This window comes from Panthera onca, chromosome A2 (assembly GCF_046562875.1).
Source record: "Panthera onca isolate mPanOnc1 chromosome A2, mPanOnc1 haplotype 2, whole genome shotgun sequence".
NCBI lineage: Eukaryota > Metazoa > Chordata > Mammalia > Carnivora > Felidae > Panthera > Panthera onca.
In genome coordinates, this window is record NC_138340.1 from 39,917,235 (window position 1) to 39,932,914 (window position 15,680).

Consider the following 15,680-nt stretch of genomic DNA (forward strand, 5'->3'; position numbering starts at 1 on the left):
TTATTTAAACTCACTGGATCAATCTGAATCAATTTGACATGTACACACTTCAGGGCATGGTTAGTTTCAAATCAATTAAGCTCCTCATGACTTTATGATTAAGAACCCAAGGTTATAAAACATTAATATAAAAATCACAAATTGTAAAGTGAAAAGTAAAATCTCCACCTAACGTTTCATAAAAATCACCAAATCATTATGTAAGCTTCATTAAACAAACAAGGTAAGAGTAATTAGGTGGTAAATTGAGTACAGCGGTTTCCAAAGTCTCTAATTGGGATGGACCAAACAGTTTAATAACAACAAGGAAGCCAGGGTCAAGTGCAGCCTTTGCAGAATGTGGACCTGAAAAGAACTCCTCCGTGGTCTGGTGGTCCTTGCAGGAGGAACACACAAGAGTTCCCAGAAAAAGCAGAGAGTGGGCTCAACACCTTCTGGCTCTCCCCTAACCTTGGTCAGGCTGCCCTACACCACCGGACACATCATAAGGACCTACTCTTGGCTGGAGCCAGCAGGCAGCCACGTGAAAGCATTTTAAGGATCACAATGTAATGTGATTCTTCCCTTCTAGAGTTACTTGGACTTTTTCTCTCCTGGTTTTGGAGCTCAGAGGAAGCAAGTAAAGAGGAAGGAGTGAATTCAAGTTTACATTAAAATAATGAGGACTTCCAGGCCCCTTGATAAGGTTGATCATTTTCATTTATCTTTACAACTCCCATGAGGATGAGAGGGGTTCTCTTACTTCTCACCCTGTTTTAGACACTGAAGCACAGAAAATTTAGGTAACTTATCCCACAGTCACACAGCAAGGAAGGGGCAGAACCTGGGCGTGTGTGATTCGGAAAGATGAGTTCTTCACCTCTGCAGGGTGGAGAGGCCGCTTGCATGCATTTATTCAACACATACCGACTGAGGGCCTCTGCCTCCTCTGTACCAGGTGTTTCCGGGCTAAAGATCAGGGCGAACCAAACAGGCAGGTTCTTGCCCTCACAGGGGGCTTTCATTCTAGGGCAGAGTGGAGTGAAAAGTAAATAAACAACCTGATAAAGTCAGAGTGATAATGCTCTGCAGAGAGTGTTCAAAGGGTACCGTGATAGTGACTGGTGGCATCTTTCACTGGGTGGTCACCTCTTAAGAGAGGGCATATGAGCTGAGGTATGAATGACAAGAAGGTGACAGCTATCCTGAGTTTAAGGAGACAGACACTCTGTTCCAAGTGGGGAGACAGGTGCAGAAGCCCCAAGGAATTAATAGGACCTCGGCACCTGCCTCCTCTCTTCATCTGTTTTCTCTCCCCTTGAATCTGTATGTGTCTCGTGACTTACTTTCACCAGTAGAACGCGGTACAGTGACAGTGTTTTGGTGGGTGAGCCTAGTATTCTGGCAATTTCCTATTTCACCCTCTTGGAGCCCTGACCCAACATGTAGAGGGATCCAGCTACAATGCTGGCGAGGCCATACAGAGAGAAATACACACGAGGCCGGCCCTAAGCTAAGGAGCCAATCATGTGAGAGAGGGTCTCCAGCCCCAGTAAAGTTCCCAGCCAAATGCAGCTCCGTGAGCAACCCCACTGACACCTCAGGGGGACAGATATGAGCCTCCCAGCTGAGCGCAGCTAAGCCACAGAACTGTGAGAAAGAACCCACGGTTGCTGCTACAAGCCACCAAGCTTCAGGATGGTTTGTTTTGTAGCAACAGATGATTAAAGCAGCTAGTGTGACTAGGGTTAAACAGAGCAAAGGGGGGTGGTAGAGGGTGAAGCGAGACTTCACTCTCCACCAAGAGCTGGATCTGGTAGGACCTATGAGTCAGAGTAAGCAGTTGAGATGTCATTCATGTGGTTGAGAGCCACCAGAAGGTTCAAGGGGCATGACAGGATCTGATGATTTATATATTTTTAAAACGTATTCTGGCTGTTGTGTGGTGAGGGAATAGTGGGGTCGGAAGAGCAAGAGAAGAAGCGAGAAGACATCGGATAGGCGGCTACTGTAGGAATGCTTGCAAACTGAACCAAGGTGGTGGCGGTAGAAATTCAGTGAAATGATTTATGGCGTGTTCTGGAGATAGAGTCAAGAGTACGTGTTGCTAGATGGAGTGTCTTGGGACCGGCTGGCTGAGGATAACTCCCTGATTTTAGGTTTGAGGAACTCAGCTGATATCATACAGTTCTCCAAGCATACTCTCGGGTGCTCTGACGTCTGGTGATGAGAGGAAAGGAGATTCAGCCAGAGGCAATGAAGGAGCAGCCAGTGAGGTGGGAAGAAACCCAGAAACTCTAACGGTTCCCAGAAGCTAGGGGAATACAGTTGTTAAAGGAGGAGGACAAATCAAATGAAGTCAATATTGATAAGGACAGATAGGACCATTGGTTCATGGAACCAAGGGAAGTCACTGGTGAGCCACTGAGTCATTGCTAACGCACGAAGGAACCGTCTAGAAGGATTATACATTTCATCAGAGTGGTACAGAACAGAAATTTGTTCTCACACCTCCCTAATCAATGCCATGATAGTAGCTAAAGCCCCAAGTCTTTGGTCAATACAGGGGTGGAGAAGAGGCTATAAGTATGCTGAATTGACTGATTTTAAACTTTTAAAGAGAACGTTTTCCCACAGATGCCATCAGGAAGAACGAAGGCTCAAAAGGGAGTATATAGAAATGAGTTCTAGGAATGCGGGACAAAAATACAAAGTAAGTTAAATTTGATATGCATCTTCGATACATGGCTCAAAAATATCCTGGGGAAGGGAGGTAAGGGCAGGAGAGCCAGGCAACGATTAGGAACAATAAAGTCATTCCTATTTATCCCGTCACTTCGTGGAGACACTTGAAGAAACAGGTTGTGCAGTAGGGGGGAGCGGCCCGGGGTCAGGCACGGAGCTGACCTCCTCACACGCGCACACACACACACACACACCCCGTGAGCACCATTAGTGCTCTTATCTCTGTTTTGTTGATGAGAAACTAAGGCTCGCGCCAAGGCCCCAGGGCAACTAAATGACAGAGTTCAGGTTCAAACCCCGGCTAATGTGACTTGAAAATCTAATATTTTAACCCTGCTTCCTTCAGAATGCCTTCTTTAATCACAACAGAAGAAACCAGGGCACGCTGTCATGCATGGAGAATTACAGGCTGCAGTTGGAAGGATATTTCTCCATTTTTTTTTTGACAACTAAAATTAACTTCTTTGTCGGGTCCCCAATCCTTGGGGCGGCAGAAACAAAATCAGTCCCATTTAGGAATTTCTCTGACTCTCCCCCAGGCTGACCTCCCAGTTCTGGAGGCCCTCGGGAATGCCAAGGCACGTGAAGCTTCCATGTCCCCTTCTGTGCTCCCCCTGGCACCCTGAGTCTTTCTTGGGTTCTTTCTGCCTAAACTCCCCGATGGGCCATCTCTACCTAACCGATTCCACACTAAGCTGGCCATGGGAACCCTGGGGGCTCCCCTCGACTATCCAGGGAATGGAGTCGCGTTAGTTATGTGACTCTGGGCAAGTTATTTAACTGCTTTGTGCCTCAGTATCCCTATCTGTAACATCAATGGTCTTAAAGGGATGTTAGAGAGTTAGAAAAGAAAATATTCATAAAATGCTTAGGACAGTGGTTGGCACATGACAAATGCTTCACTAAAGTTAACTGTCATTGGGGGTGGGTGGGAAGAAAACAATGACTCTCACTGACCAAGTTTTTGTCTTATGCTTGGACTGTAGCTTTAAAATCCAAAATGCTGGCACTTTAACCCTTTTATTCCCTCGATTCTGTAGCATCCTTTCTTTCCCTGGACACCAAAAGCAAATTGTCTATGGGGTGCCTGGGTGGCTCAGTCGGTTAAGTATCCAATTTCAGCTCAGGTCACGGTCTTACCATTGGTGAGTTTGAGCCCCACATCGGGCTCCACGCTTATAGTGCAGAGCCTGCTTGGGATTCTCTCTCTCCGTCTCTCTCTGCCCTCCCCTGCTGGCTCCTTCAAAAGTTAAATAAATAAACTTAAAAAAAAAAAAAAGCAAATTATCTGGCTCCACAAATTTGGGACTTTGGGTGTGGGGTGTGGTTTAATATCTCAAAATCCCACCCTACCCAGTCATAGGTGGACAGTTCTGTTTGAGACCCTCTGAGTTGTCCTGCAGTGACCCTCCAATTCCCACTACCATCCCGCCACAACACACACACACACACACCCATCACTATCTCCACTGCTGCTGTCTAGAGGGTAGAATTCTCTGGCGTATAATTCCCCTACAACTCACACAGTTTATCTTTGGAGTCATATCCATTCATTGGATCTTTATTATGGTCTTTGGGGAAAGAAAACCAGAATCTGCTCTCAGCTACCACCCTTTTCTCTTTTAACAAAAATTGTGTATACTCACAAATTGGTTCATAATTGTGACACTTGAGTTTTCCATTCTACAGACTTGTGTGTAGAGATTAGACTAGAGGTCTGCCATGCGTAGCTCTTAGCCACATGTTCAACATGTAAACATATTACCCCCAAAATCAAATCTGCTAAAATAAATCTTTTTTTGCATTATGGAAAACTTCAAACATATACAAAAGTCAAAGAGCCACCAATGTTCAGGCACTCATTATCCTCAACTCATGGCCAATCCCACTTCGTCCATCCCTAGCCATATATTTTGAAGCAAACCTCAGAGACGGTATCATTTCATCTGCAAATGTCGCTGCGCTTCTAAAGACTGAGAATGCTCTTTTACAACATGGTACCGGGATCGCAACTCTGGTAAAAAGTAATGATGATTCCTTCATATCATCAAAAAGCCAATCAGTGTTCAATTTTTTTTTTTTTAGCAGCTTCCAGTCTGATACATCAGGGTTGGGATTTGCACCTTGCAAATTGTTTTAGGAAACAGCCGGAGGCTGTCCCGGTGAATGATTCCATCCCTCCGTTTTCTTCACAGACAGGAACGTCATAGCCAAACCCACAGTGGGTTTTGCCAAGAACTCCAAAAAAGACAATCACGTGTCAAATAACCATGGAGACGCGGTTACAAAAGGAACACTTATTCCTTGCTCCCTTGTTTAGCTGCTGAGCACTGATGCAGGAGGCAGGCGCTGCCTGGGGCTGCACACACCTGACGGTGTGCTCCTGGTCAGCTCCGCCTGAGCCCGCAAGGACTCATCCAGCTGCTGTCAGTGTCAGGGCCGGGGATTAGCGTGCCCTCCTGGGGGAGTCCAGCTGACCGCAGCGCTGGAAGAATCGGAATCTCCAGACTGTCCTTGTTAGTTTCTTCTAATGGTTCAGCAGCAGTTTGATATGAATCCAGCAGAGAACTTATCTGAGGTATTATTATTATTTATATTATGTTTCATCCGGTTCCAATGCTGGTTATTTACATGACGAGCCTTGTGATATTAACCTAAGGGCAGTTCCAAGCCTAGTCCCTTGAAGTGACTGCATTCTTAGATTTGTGGCCTACAATGGCTTTCCTTTAGACACCTTACATAAATCAAGGTGCTGGTAAATCAAGAATGAAGTGATCCTGTTATTACTTTAAAAAAATACATGCACAAAAATAGTCTGCTAACAGTTGCTCCGGTGCTCTGCCTCTGTTCCTTAGCTTTCCTGCTTCTGGGTCTTTCTGCTTCGGCTCTCCCAGGGCTGCGGGAGGTAGGAAGGCCTGGAGTCGGAGAGTTAGCACCCCCAGTATCAACCAGTGAGGGGCCCATGTTGGTGGATAAAAGCCCCAGGTGGGATAACTCTGAGGGGTGTTCTACAGCGCTTCCCAGAGGTTCCAGACAGGCCTGAACCCCCACTGTCCACAGAACTAGCCGATTCATTATCAGCAGCCCTCCCTGGACCATCTCATTTCCCCCATCCTCCATTAGTGCTTCCTACCATTACCTCCCACTGTAGGGTGACCAGTTCATCCTGGGAAATCCCCTAGTCCCAGATAAACCAGGACAGGTGAATACCTTATCTTCCAAATAAATAAATAAATAAATAAATAAATCACTTATACTCAAATTCTAGTTCCAGGGTTGGCTTCTGGAGTATCTGAACCTAAGACAATCCCTACAGGCAGAAGAGTCTGGAATGAGATGCACCTCTTTTTTCTTTTTTAATATAATTTATTGTCAAATTGGCTAACATATAGTGTGTACGGTGTGCTCTTGGTTTTGGGGGGTAGATTCCCGTGGTTGAGATGCACCTCTTACCTGGGTATTCATTATGAATAGAGCCCACTGGAGTTGGGCAGTGGGGCAGTGGGCAGTGTTGGGCTCCGTAGGTATTTGGGTGTGGGAATCTATGAGAATGGTTTCTCACCAAATCTGTATTTGACGTTTTTACGAAGAACATCATTTGTCTACTCTTTCAAAAGTACATAATAAAAACTTGGGGTTTTATAAGCAACTGGCAAATATTTGTTTTATAACTTTTCACGAGTCATCTTCATTTAAGTTTTTTTAAAGAAAGGAAAGAAACCAGATATTAAAAAAAAAAGTTTTTTATGATGACTCAGGGCAGCGGTTTTCAAATCTTTTAAGCCTACAAATCTTGTGAGGCAATGCTACATGGGTCCTCCAGTTACAACCAGTTACAAGTGGAGCTTCTGGCACTAACACAGGGTTCTGGGGCTGGAGCCCCACCCTTGCAGTTGCCCCGCCACCCTGTCAGTCCCCCAACCCTCTTCCCTACCTCAGGTAACCACTAAGCACTTCCTAGGAAGCCTGAGGTTTTTGTTGGACCTCAGCATGCAAACCACTAACATAGGGGATTACTGAATGGCATGAAAAAATATCACTAACTTTTTACTTTAAAACATGTTAGAACATGAGAAGGGCAGGTCAAAAAAGAGCACACACATTCTGTCTTGAGTTTGTGGGGGAAAAAAATAATAACACCTGTATTCATATACATTGAGAAAAGGCTGGAAAGAAATACACCAAAGATGTTCATGGTAGTCATCTCTGGGGGACTGGATCCCCATGACCTTTTCACTTTCTATTCTGTGCCAGCGATCTATTACCTCCATTTTCCACAGTGGGTAGGAATTATTTTTCAGGCGAACGAAATCCCAACACATGATTTTAAAGAGGGGAGGAGAGGAGGAAATATATTCCAAAGTCACATGCAGACAACAGCAGCATCAGACTAGATTTTCATTATTCCTAGATACCGATCTGAAGAGCAGGGCCTTTTTCAGTTTGAGAGGGTTTAGCCACTGAAGACTGCATAACACAGATTATAGCCTGTCAATTCCATGCCCAGCAAGGTTTTTGAAGCTTCTGATAATGATATATGAACACTGCCCATAAAATAAGCAAAGCAGGGTATAACTCTCCTGCCCCCATTGCCATGCAGTGGTTCAGCCAGCAAAGTAGGCGGTGCCTTCTGTGACTGTGGGCATGGTCAGGTCAGCCACATGGCCAAGGAGCATTTGAAAGGAGACTCGAAGCTTTGCCAAACCTGAGGCTATAGTAGAGAATTAGTGTTTAAATCTGTATTTCCCCAACTAGCTGCCCATCAGAGTCACCTAGGGAGATTCTTACAATTGGATTCCTGGCCCCACCCTCGGATCACCTGATACCTCCTGAAGAGGACTGAGGACCTGCATTCTAAACAGATATGGCAAGGGCAATGGGGATACTTATGGGACAACTTCGTGAAGTTCATCATCACGGCTAGTTTGTAAGTTCTAGGAAACTTATATGCCTGTTTGCTGCTGTGACCTAGATACTGCGTGCACAACTCCTGGTGCTCTAAATATTCAGGGAGGCAACTATTTATGGAAAGTTCACTCTGTGCCTGACATTTTGCTAAGTAGTTTCAAGTCCATTCACCTTAATTGTAACTCAAAGTACGCTTCTATCCATTTTGTCAAAGATGAAGCAGATTCAGAGGGGTTAAGAAACTTGCCCAGTATCACCTAGAAAGAAAGAAAGGCACCACTGGAATCCTTGTCTGTGGCCCAAATGCTAGCTCATCTCATTCAGCTAACACACTTCTAGAAAGTTCCATGGCTTTTCCTTCCTTTTCCTGGGAGAAAAATGGAACCAGAATTCTCCACTCACCATCCTCATCTCCTATCCTCTACCTGCTCCTTCACTGGTTTACACACCTGCACACATGCACACCCTCTTTTAAGTTTTACCTGCATCGAAAACAGCACCAGAATCCTACCCCCAGGACATTTTATACAGAGGTTTATTCTCACAATTTTCTCAGTTCTTGTTAAACATGTCTTTCCTAAGCTACAGGAAACCAGTTGTTCCTTGATTCCATTTTAATTCTCCAATTATTTGAAAGCAGTTGTTGTAAACCATCCTAAGCAATTTGCCTGTTTAAATTACAAGGCATTTGATGGTGGGTCCTTATCCTCCACTAGTCACAAGGCCTCAGAGGCTACAGGTTTCCTCCCCTGACCTCCTCACCAGATAGTGTGATGCAAACAGACCCATCTTAGACCAAATTCCACCAAAAAGGTGACAGTTGTTAGCAAGTAGGCACATACGCAGACCTCCGACCCATTCTGTAAGCCTGGGGACATCTCAGTCCGCTGTCCTGTAAGACACGTCAACAGCCTCTTAGATGAGAAGTTCATTTGAGGCAGGTGTGACAGTACTGTCAGTGCAGTACTTAGCTAACCTACTCGGGCAGGTGATAAAATCAACCTTTTCACGTCCAGATACTGGACCGGGTGGACATCCAAGCTCAGTGCCTTTCCAAGAGAACACGTCACTGGTCTCTCTAGATTCATTCGCAAAGTTCAGGCAAAGCAGATGCACCACGAAACCTTTCTAGCCATCTACCTTTCCTGAACGCCCTTATTTTCATCAATGAAAAACCATTTTAGAAATCCATTATGCTAATGAACACACCCGTGGGTGCCGAGCTAAGACAGATCGTTGAAGCGCTTATAGTAACTTCCTCTGGGGTGTGGGACTGTGATCTTTCAAATGTTAGCTAAGTGGCCCTACAGTGTAGTGCATAGGCCCTAATGCATGTGCGCACGCACACGCACTCATGCACACATAACATGTTATCTATGCCTTAGCTTTAGAATTGAATTACAGACAACATATATCAGCATAATAGCCACCATTTAATAAGAACTCCCTGTATGCCAAGTACTGTGTTGAATGTCTGACCAGGAAGAAAACTGATCTCGTTTCATTGCCACTGAGGAAACTGAGGCCCCAGGAAACCCAGCTAGAAAGGATGAGCTAGACTCATACTCTGGCGGACTTGACAGCTATAAATCTTAACCGCTCCAAGAGACTGGTTGCCCGTAAGTTCTTCGAGGCCTCCTGGGAATCCCTCAGTCATCATCACCAATAATTTTTCATTCTTGGCTCAAAACTTTCAACAATAAATAAAATCCCAATCCCTGGGAAATATTCTACTGCATGACTTCTGAGCATAGTTGGTTCTGAAGCGGGCTTGGGAACTCCTCTGGGGGTGATAACTGTATTCTACCCAGAAACATGCAGCGCAGCTGGCTCTCAGTTTCCAAGGCCAAGGGTGGCCACAATTTGAATCCCCGCTCCCTGCCACCTTCCCTGTTAAGCCTCAGCATGGAAGCCTCCTCTTCTGCACCCCTCGGCTTAGTGTCTGTGTTTGAGCACATCAGGTGCCGCAAGGCACTGGGGAGAAGGGCAGCCAGTCACAGCCCAAAGCACCCTCCCTCCCTCTCAATAACTATCATAAACTTCAGAGTTGCCAGGGCAGAGAGGAGAGGGAGTGCGCTGGGGCTGGTGAGGCACCATCAAAATCTCGATACTTTACAATAGGAGAGTCGAAAGAATTTGCTGATGGATCAACATAGAGTCTACAAGAAGAGACTTTTAAGACTTGGAGCCTGAGCGCAGAAGAAGCTAGTTGTCACTAACAAGATGGGGAAGACTGAAGAGCAGATTCATGGAGAAACAGCAGGACCTGTGAGGTTTGAGAGGCCTATGAAGTATCCCAGGTGTATTAGTTTTCTATTGTATTGTAACAAGTTACCACAAATTTAGCAGTTAGAAATGACACCATCAACTCACCATTCCGTAGGTCACAGTCCGGGTAAACTCAGATGTTTTTGCTGCTCAGGGTATCAGAAATTTGAAGTCAAGGTGCTCACTGGACCCAGTTCTTGTCTGAGGCTCTAAGGAAGAAGCCATGTGCAAGTTCATGTTCATCGATGAGAGACTTCAACTCCTTGCTATTGTGGGTCTGAAGCCCCTGGTTCTTTGCTGGACGTGAGTTGATGGCTACTCAGCTTCTAGAAGCTGCCTGCATGTCTTGCCATGGGGCTTCCTCCATCTTCGAGCCAGAAAGGGTGGGTCAAACCCTCCAGCTTTGAACCTCTCACATGCTCTTCTGTCACCAGCCAGACAAAAACTCTGCCTTTAAAGGGATCTTGTGATTGGACCAGACCACCAGGAACATCGCCTTTCTTTAAGGTCAGCTGCATCGTATAATACAATCTAACCAGGGCAGTGCCGTCCATTACATTCTCAGTCCCGATGGAGAGTGCACACCAGGGCAGGAGTGGGGGCAGAAAATCATGGGGGCTTTCTTAGAATCCTGCCTGCCACCCAAATGGAAATGCAGAGGAAGACCGTCTCCTGCAGAAACTTCCAGGGCTGAGGAACAGAGGGGAAGGGGGAGGGGACAAGCCCATCTGGATGTCTTTAACCTCTGGAACTTGAAGCACTCAGGAAAGAAGGCCTGGCCCTTTGAAGCGCCCCACAGAGCCGTGTGTGTGTGCCCCACCATGGGCCTGCCCTGCCAATCCTCCTGCAAGGGCCCCGAGGCATCTTGGCTGCAGTATCCCCGTGTCTGGCAGGTGAGTCAACAGTTGGCTGCTCTCCTGGGCTTTCTTGGAAAGGGCTATGTTCCAGGTTGGCAGCTGTGCTGGCTGGGAAGGAGGAAAAGAGAAAAGCCAAGTTCTGGGGGCGTTGCTGCCAGGCAGGACACCTGGACCTTTTCCCCCTCAGCCCCTGAGAATGATGGCAAGAAATTTCACTATCACTCCAGGGAAGCCAGAGCCATAATAAAGCAGGGTGGTAAAGCTCTCAGGCAGTGGAATCCAATCAGTGACCTCGTCTCACAATTGCACCATCCGTAAAATGGGGATAGTTGCTGTAGCTTCCACAAAGGGGCTTGTGACAATTAAACAGCATGGTATCTGTAAATCATTGACCACAGTGGTTGGCATATAGGAAGTACTGACAAAAGCCCACACAAAAAATACTATTAACAAAGGGGAAAGGAATGGCAGATGGAGGCTGTCCAACGAGAAGGGATTAAAAGGAGGAAGGGATCAGATAAAGAGGTCAAGGGGACAACTAACCCCTTTGATAAGAAAGTTTCATAATATTGGAATGCAAGTTAGTTGTTTCTATAAAGACTTATGAATATACAAAGGACAGCTGGTACACCCCAAGGCATGATGGATTTTGATTGAGCCACACAGTAAATCTGGATATGATGTTTCCAAGGCTCCTAAGTAGCCAGATAGGGCTCCTACTTCCTGTAGAAATTCAGGAGGGAAGAGAGGGACAAGCAAGGGGCAGACTACTATGTTGGTATGTTGCATGCCACATTTGATTGCAAGTAACAGACGTCCACGTGAGCTTAGGGGGGTGGGGTGACATATATGAGGCATCAACTGTGGCTTTACCCTACACTTCTGTATGCACTAGATTTCCTTGCTGCATCCTGAGGACTTCATTTCCTACCTCCAGCCCAATCCAACTCAGCCAGAATTGAGTGGGTTATTCTATAAGGAACCAAGCAAAGGCCTTTACTCAGGGCAGCACAGTGGGAAAATGAAGATCACAGCCTCTGCCAGCTTTGCTCCAAAACACTGAGAGTTCCTTGAGTTGACATCGAGGCATTTCTCTTATCTGACAAAGACCACCAAACCCTATCAATCATCCAGTTTGCAGGGATGTGTCCCAGGGACAACACCTTTCCCCATCCAACAGCCAGGACTAAAGCTTCCCAGGACAGAGGGGCCCACAGAGACCTCTAGGTCCACTGAGAACAGACAGCGGCATAAAAATAAGGCCTCACCCCTGACCAAAGTGGATAAGCTGGAACTAGTTCCCCCCTGAGTGACAACTTTGAACATGCTCATTCTGAGGCATGACACACACCCTGTGGACAGACACCCAACAAGAGGAAATCAAGGAAGCCAGTCCCTGCCACTGCCTGGTTGTCAGCTCATTCCCCTTGTCCCTTTACAGACTGGCATGTTCTCTCTCTCTGCCAGCTTAAGAAAGTGCACGTGGCATTGGAGTCCCTGCCTCAACCTTGGTCTACGTGATCTCTTGGTTCAAGCGCTGAGAACTATCTAACTAGAGTTGTATGTCTCTTAGTTCACATGTTTGAAAGGCAGAAGCTGGTTTGAGCCTATGGATTGATATCGGTTCGGTTTGCCTTGGATCCAGTTAGTGGTAAGGGGTAGAGTATGGGGGTCACATGGTATAGGCATGGCTGACTCTCTCTTCCAGTGGGGTTGTGGGTGACTAGATACTCAGAAGGGAGACAGGGTGTGGCAAGTACCCCAAATGTAGCCACCACAAATAGCCCCAACCTAATTTAGATTTCATCAATTCTGATACATCATTACAGAGTTCTTGAAATCTAATCCATTCCAGAACATTTCCAGATGGGCCAGAAGGGAATGCATCTTTGTATCCTCTCTTTCTTCCAGAATCAAATTTTTGGTGTTATTTCGAAACTAGATATCCAGAAATCCCATCCTGCAAAACACAATCTCTTGTGGTTAGTTGAATGATTATCTCCCATTTTTTTCTTTTCAACAAGTCTCAGTTTTCATAGGTGGGCTTGTTGAATGTGGGGTACACCCACATGGATATTTCTGTGGCAAGAGGGCATCGTGGAAGAAGCCACTTAATTACAGCAGAGTTAATGGCCTTGTCCGGGTTAGTAGTAAAGCCAAGTGCCACTTGCTGAGCCTTTAACTCTTCATTAACTCAAATCCCAGTTGTAACTTTCTGCTAGGGCCCGGAGTTCTGACTTTGCTTAATCCACTCGATAGAAGTAGAGCAACGGGAGAGGCTGTAAATACTCTGTCAGGGCATGAAGAATAACAACAATAAGGCATTCATATTAGGAGAGGAGATTCATTCATCACGGTTTGTTTACCCTCTCAAGAACCCAGTAGATTTGCTGTGGCTGTCTCTGGGGAAGCAGCTGGTGTAAGGAAATCAGATTGCAGAGCAAAGAATGTGAGCTCTGCAGTCACATGCGCCTCATTTCACATCCTGGCCAAGGCCCTTCACTTCTGGGATGGGGCAAACCTGGATGGCAACTCTGATTGGTCAGTTCCCATACCCTGACCCTAGTGAGAGAGCTTGAATGGCAACCTGCTTCTTTTGTCTTCAGTTTTGCTTCTACAAAATGCGGGAATGATAATATTGACTTCATAGGGTGATTGTGAAGCTTACATAGGATCACATATGTGAAAGCCCCTTGTATCTACTAGGTACTTATTATGTTTGCTTCTTTCGCATTATAACAGACTTCTTCCAGGTTTGAGCTAATCCTCTATTAAGGTTTCATGACTGACCAAGACAGAACAAAGAGAGCTAATGGGGATGGGGCCCCTGGGTGGCTCAGTCAGTTGAACATCCGACTTCAGCTCAGGTCATGATTTCAGTTTGTGAGTTGGAGCCCCGCATTGGGCACTGTGCTGACAGAGCCTGGAGCCTCCTTCGGATTCTGTGTCTCCCTCTCTCTCTCTGCCTCTCCCCCCCCCTCTCAAAAATGAATAAACGTTAAAAAAAAGAGAAAGAGAGAGAAGGGGGGAAAGCCAGACTTAAATCATTCTTGTGAGAAAAAAAAGTCTCTCTCAGGTAGATCCTACCTCAGGCTTGAATTTCATCCCCCATCCAGACCCTTCTATTGATGTGGCAGAAGTTACTCACTGTCCCCTAACATTACACTCCTCTAATTCTGTAATAATACATTTCCCACAGGCACACGAAGTTTAAGTTGAACATACAGCCAATGAGAGAGAGAGAGAGAGAGAGAGAGAGAGAGAGACTACATTTCTGAGTATCCCTTGCAGATGGCCATATGACAAAGTTTTCACCAATGGGATGTGAGAGGAAGTGAAGTTTGCAATTATTGAGACTAACTGAGCTTCTCTTTTCCCTTCCCTACTAGCTAGAATGTGAATAAGGAGCTGGTCAACTGACCTTGGCCACATAGATGAAGACAACCCTCTGAGCAACCAGATAGAAGGAACCTGGGTCTCTGGACAGCCCCATGCAACAGAGCTGTCTGGGACCATCTACCTACCTCCAGTCTGTTGCATGAGAAAGAAACATACTTCTGTTTGGTTACAAACACTCTCTTGGGGGAGTGGTCTCTTATTACATCAATTCACTCCACTCCCTAATTCACAATCTACTCCCTAACTAAAAATCCACCTTACCTGATTGGAATTCATCTTTAGAGCTTCCCTTGAGCAAGAATGGTCTGGAGCCAAGATCTCACCTACACTTTAGGGTAGATCAGACTTCATAATCTGGCTACTTGTAAACCAGATCCATCCCACAGACATGCTTTGGTTGATTCTTACGATGTATTTTAAAATTTTAGATCTGTCGTTGCAGCATCTGGGTGGCTCAGTTGGTTAAGCATCGAACTCTTGATTTCGGCTCAGGTCATGATCTCATGGTTTGTGAGACTGAGCCCCATGTCTGCTGCTTGGGATTCTCTAATTCTATCCCTTCCCTGCTCACGCTCCCTCTCTCTCTCTCAAAATAAATAAACACTTTTAATAATTAAAAATTTTAGATTTATTGTCAGCATTTATGAAATTGAGAACTTTCACCAAAAACCCTAAATGTTCAGCTTTTCTTGAGAAATCAGAAGGTCTGGCAACCCTGGGCCACATTCTTGCTTAGAAAAATTCAGGCGCTAGCTTGCTTCAGTTCATCATGGTCAATGCCTGTCAGAGTCTTGACGGTTTGGGGCCCGATACCTGACTTCTAACACCCAAAACCTATGTCCCTTTGCCTAAGTGCTTTCTCTGGCCTCCTGGAGCCCGCCTAGCCAGAGGGGCTAGAGACTGAAGGTACTACCACCCCCAAAAGACTCCAATCAACCACTGATGGGAGTTGATATATAAATATCCCAGCTCCCCATTCCTCAGATGGGATAGCTGGAGGGCACCTTTCCATTGGCCGCTAGAGTTTGAGTCCCAGCGTTCCAGAGTGGTAAGTCACTCCATAATGCACCTTTTATTGACTGGCTGCCTTCCCTTCCCTATCCCAGTTCCCAGGTCTCTCCCGACACTTCCCAGAATCACCTTCCAAATAAACAGCTTGCACTCAAATCCTACTCTCAGAATCTGCTTTCTGGGGCAGCCTGAGTCACCAGTGCCCTTAGTTTCCATGTGATAGTTAGCATTTAGCACCATGCTGCTCTGTGATTTTTCTCCTGGTGAAGAAATATTTATCTGTGTTTGATCTTTATTAAAAGTGAAAAGAAAAGGGAAAGATGGTTCCAGAAGCCAAGGTTTTTCAGAAAAGAATAGGCGAGAGTCTATCTCTGTGGAAGTAAAGAATATTCCTGCATGTTTAACATGCAAATACTGGCCTGCTTCCTTCACTGACGTTATCTGCCTGACCCTCAGACGGTCATGTTTGTGATCCCTGCTTTACAGCCCTGAAAACTCTTGTTAAAATTCAGG

At 45.8% G+C, this 15,680-nt stretch overlaps 2 long non-coding RNA genes across 2 annotated transcripts in view; one reads left to right on the forward strand and one right to left on the reverse strand.

Moving 5' to 3' along the window:
- LOC132678755 (uncharacterized) overlaps window positions 1–15,680 on the reverse strand; it is a 163,086-nt gene that overhangs the window by 131,871 nt on the left and 15,535 nt on the right. The window contains exon 3 of the long non-coding RNA XR_009609800.3: window positions 10,006–10,865. This is a non-coding gene — a long non-coding RNA (uncharacterized LOC132678755). The remainder of the gene's footprint in view (window positions 1–10,005; window positions 10,866–15,680) is intronic.
- Window positions 5,008–15,680, forward strand: part of LOC132678756 (uncharacterized) — a 48,634-nt gene continuing 37,961 nt past the window's right edge. The window contains exon 1 of the long non-coding RNA XR_009609801.2: window positions 5,008–5,302. This is a non-coding gene — a long non-coding RNA (uncharacterized LOC132678756). The remainder of the gene's footprint in view (window positions 5,303–15,680) is intronic.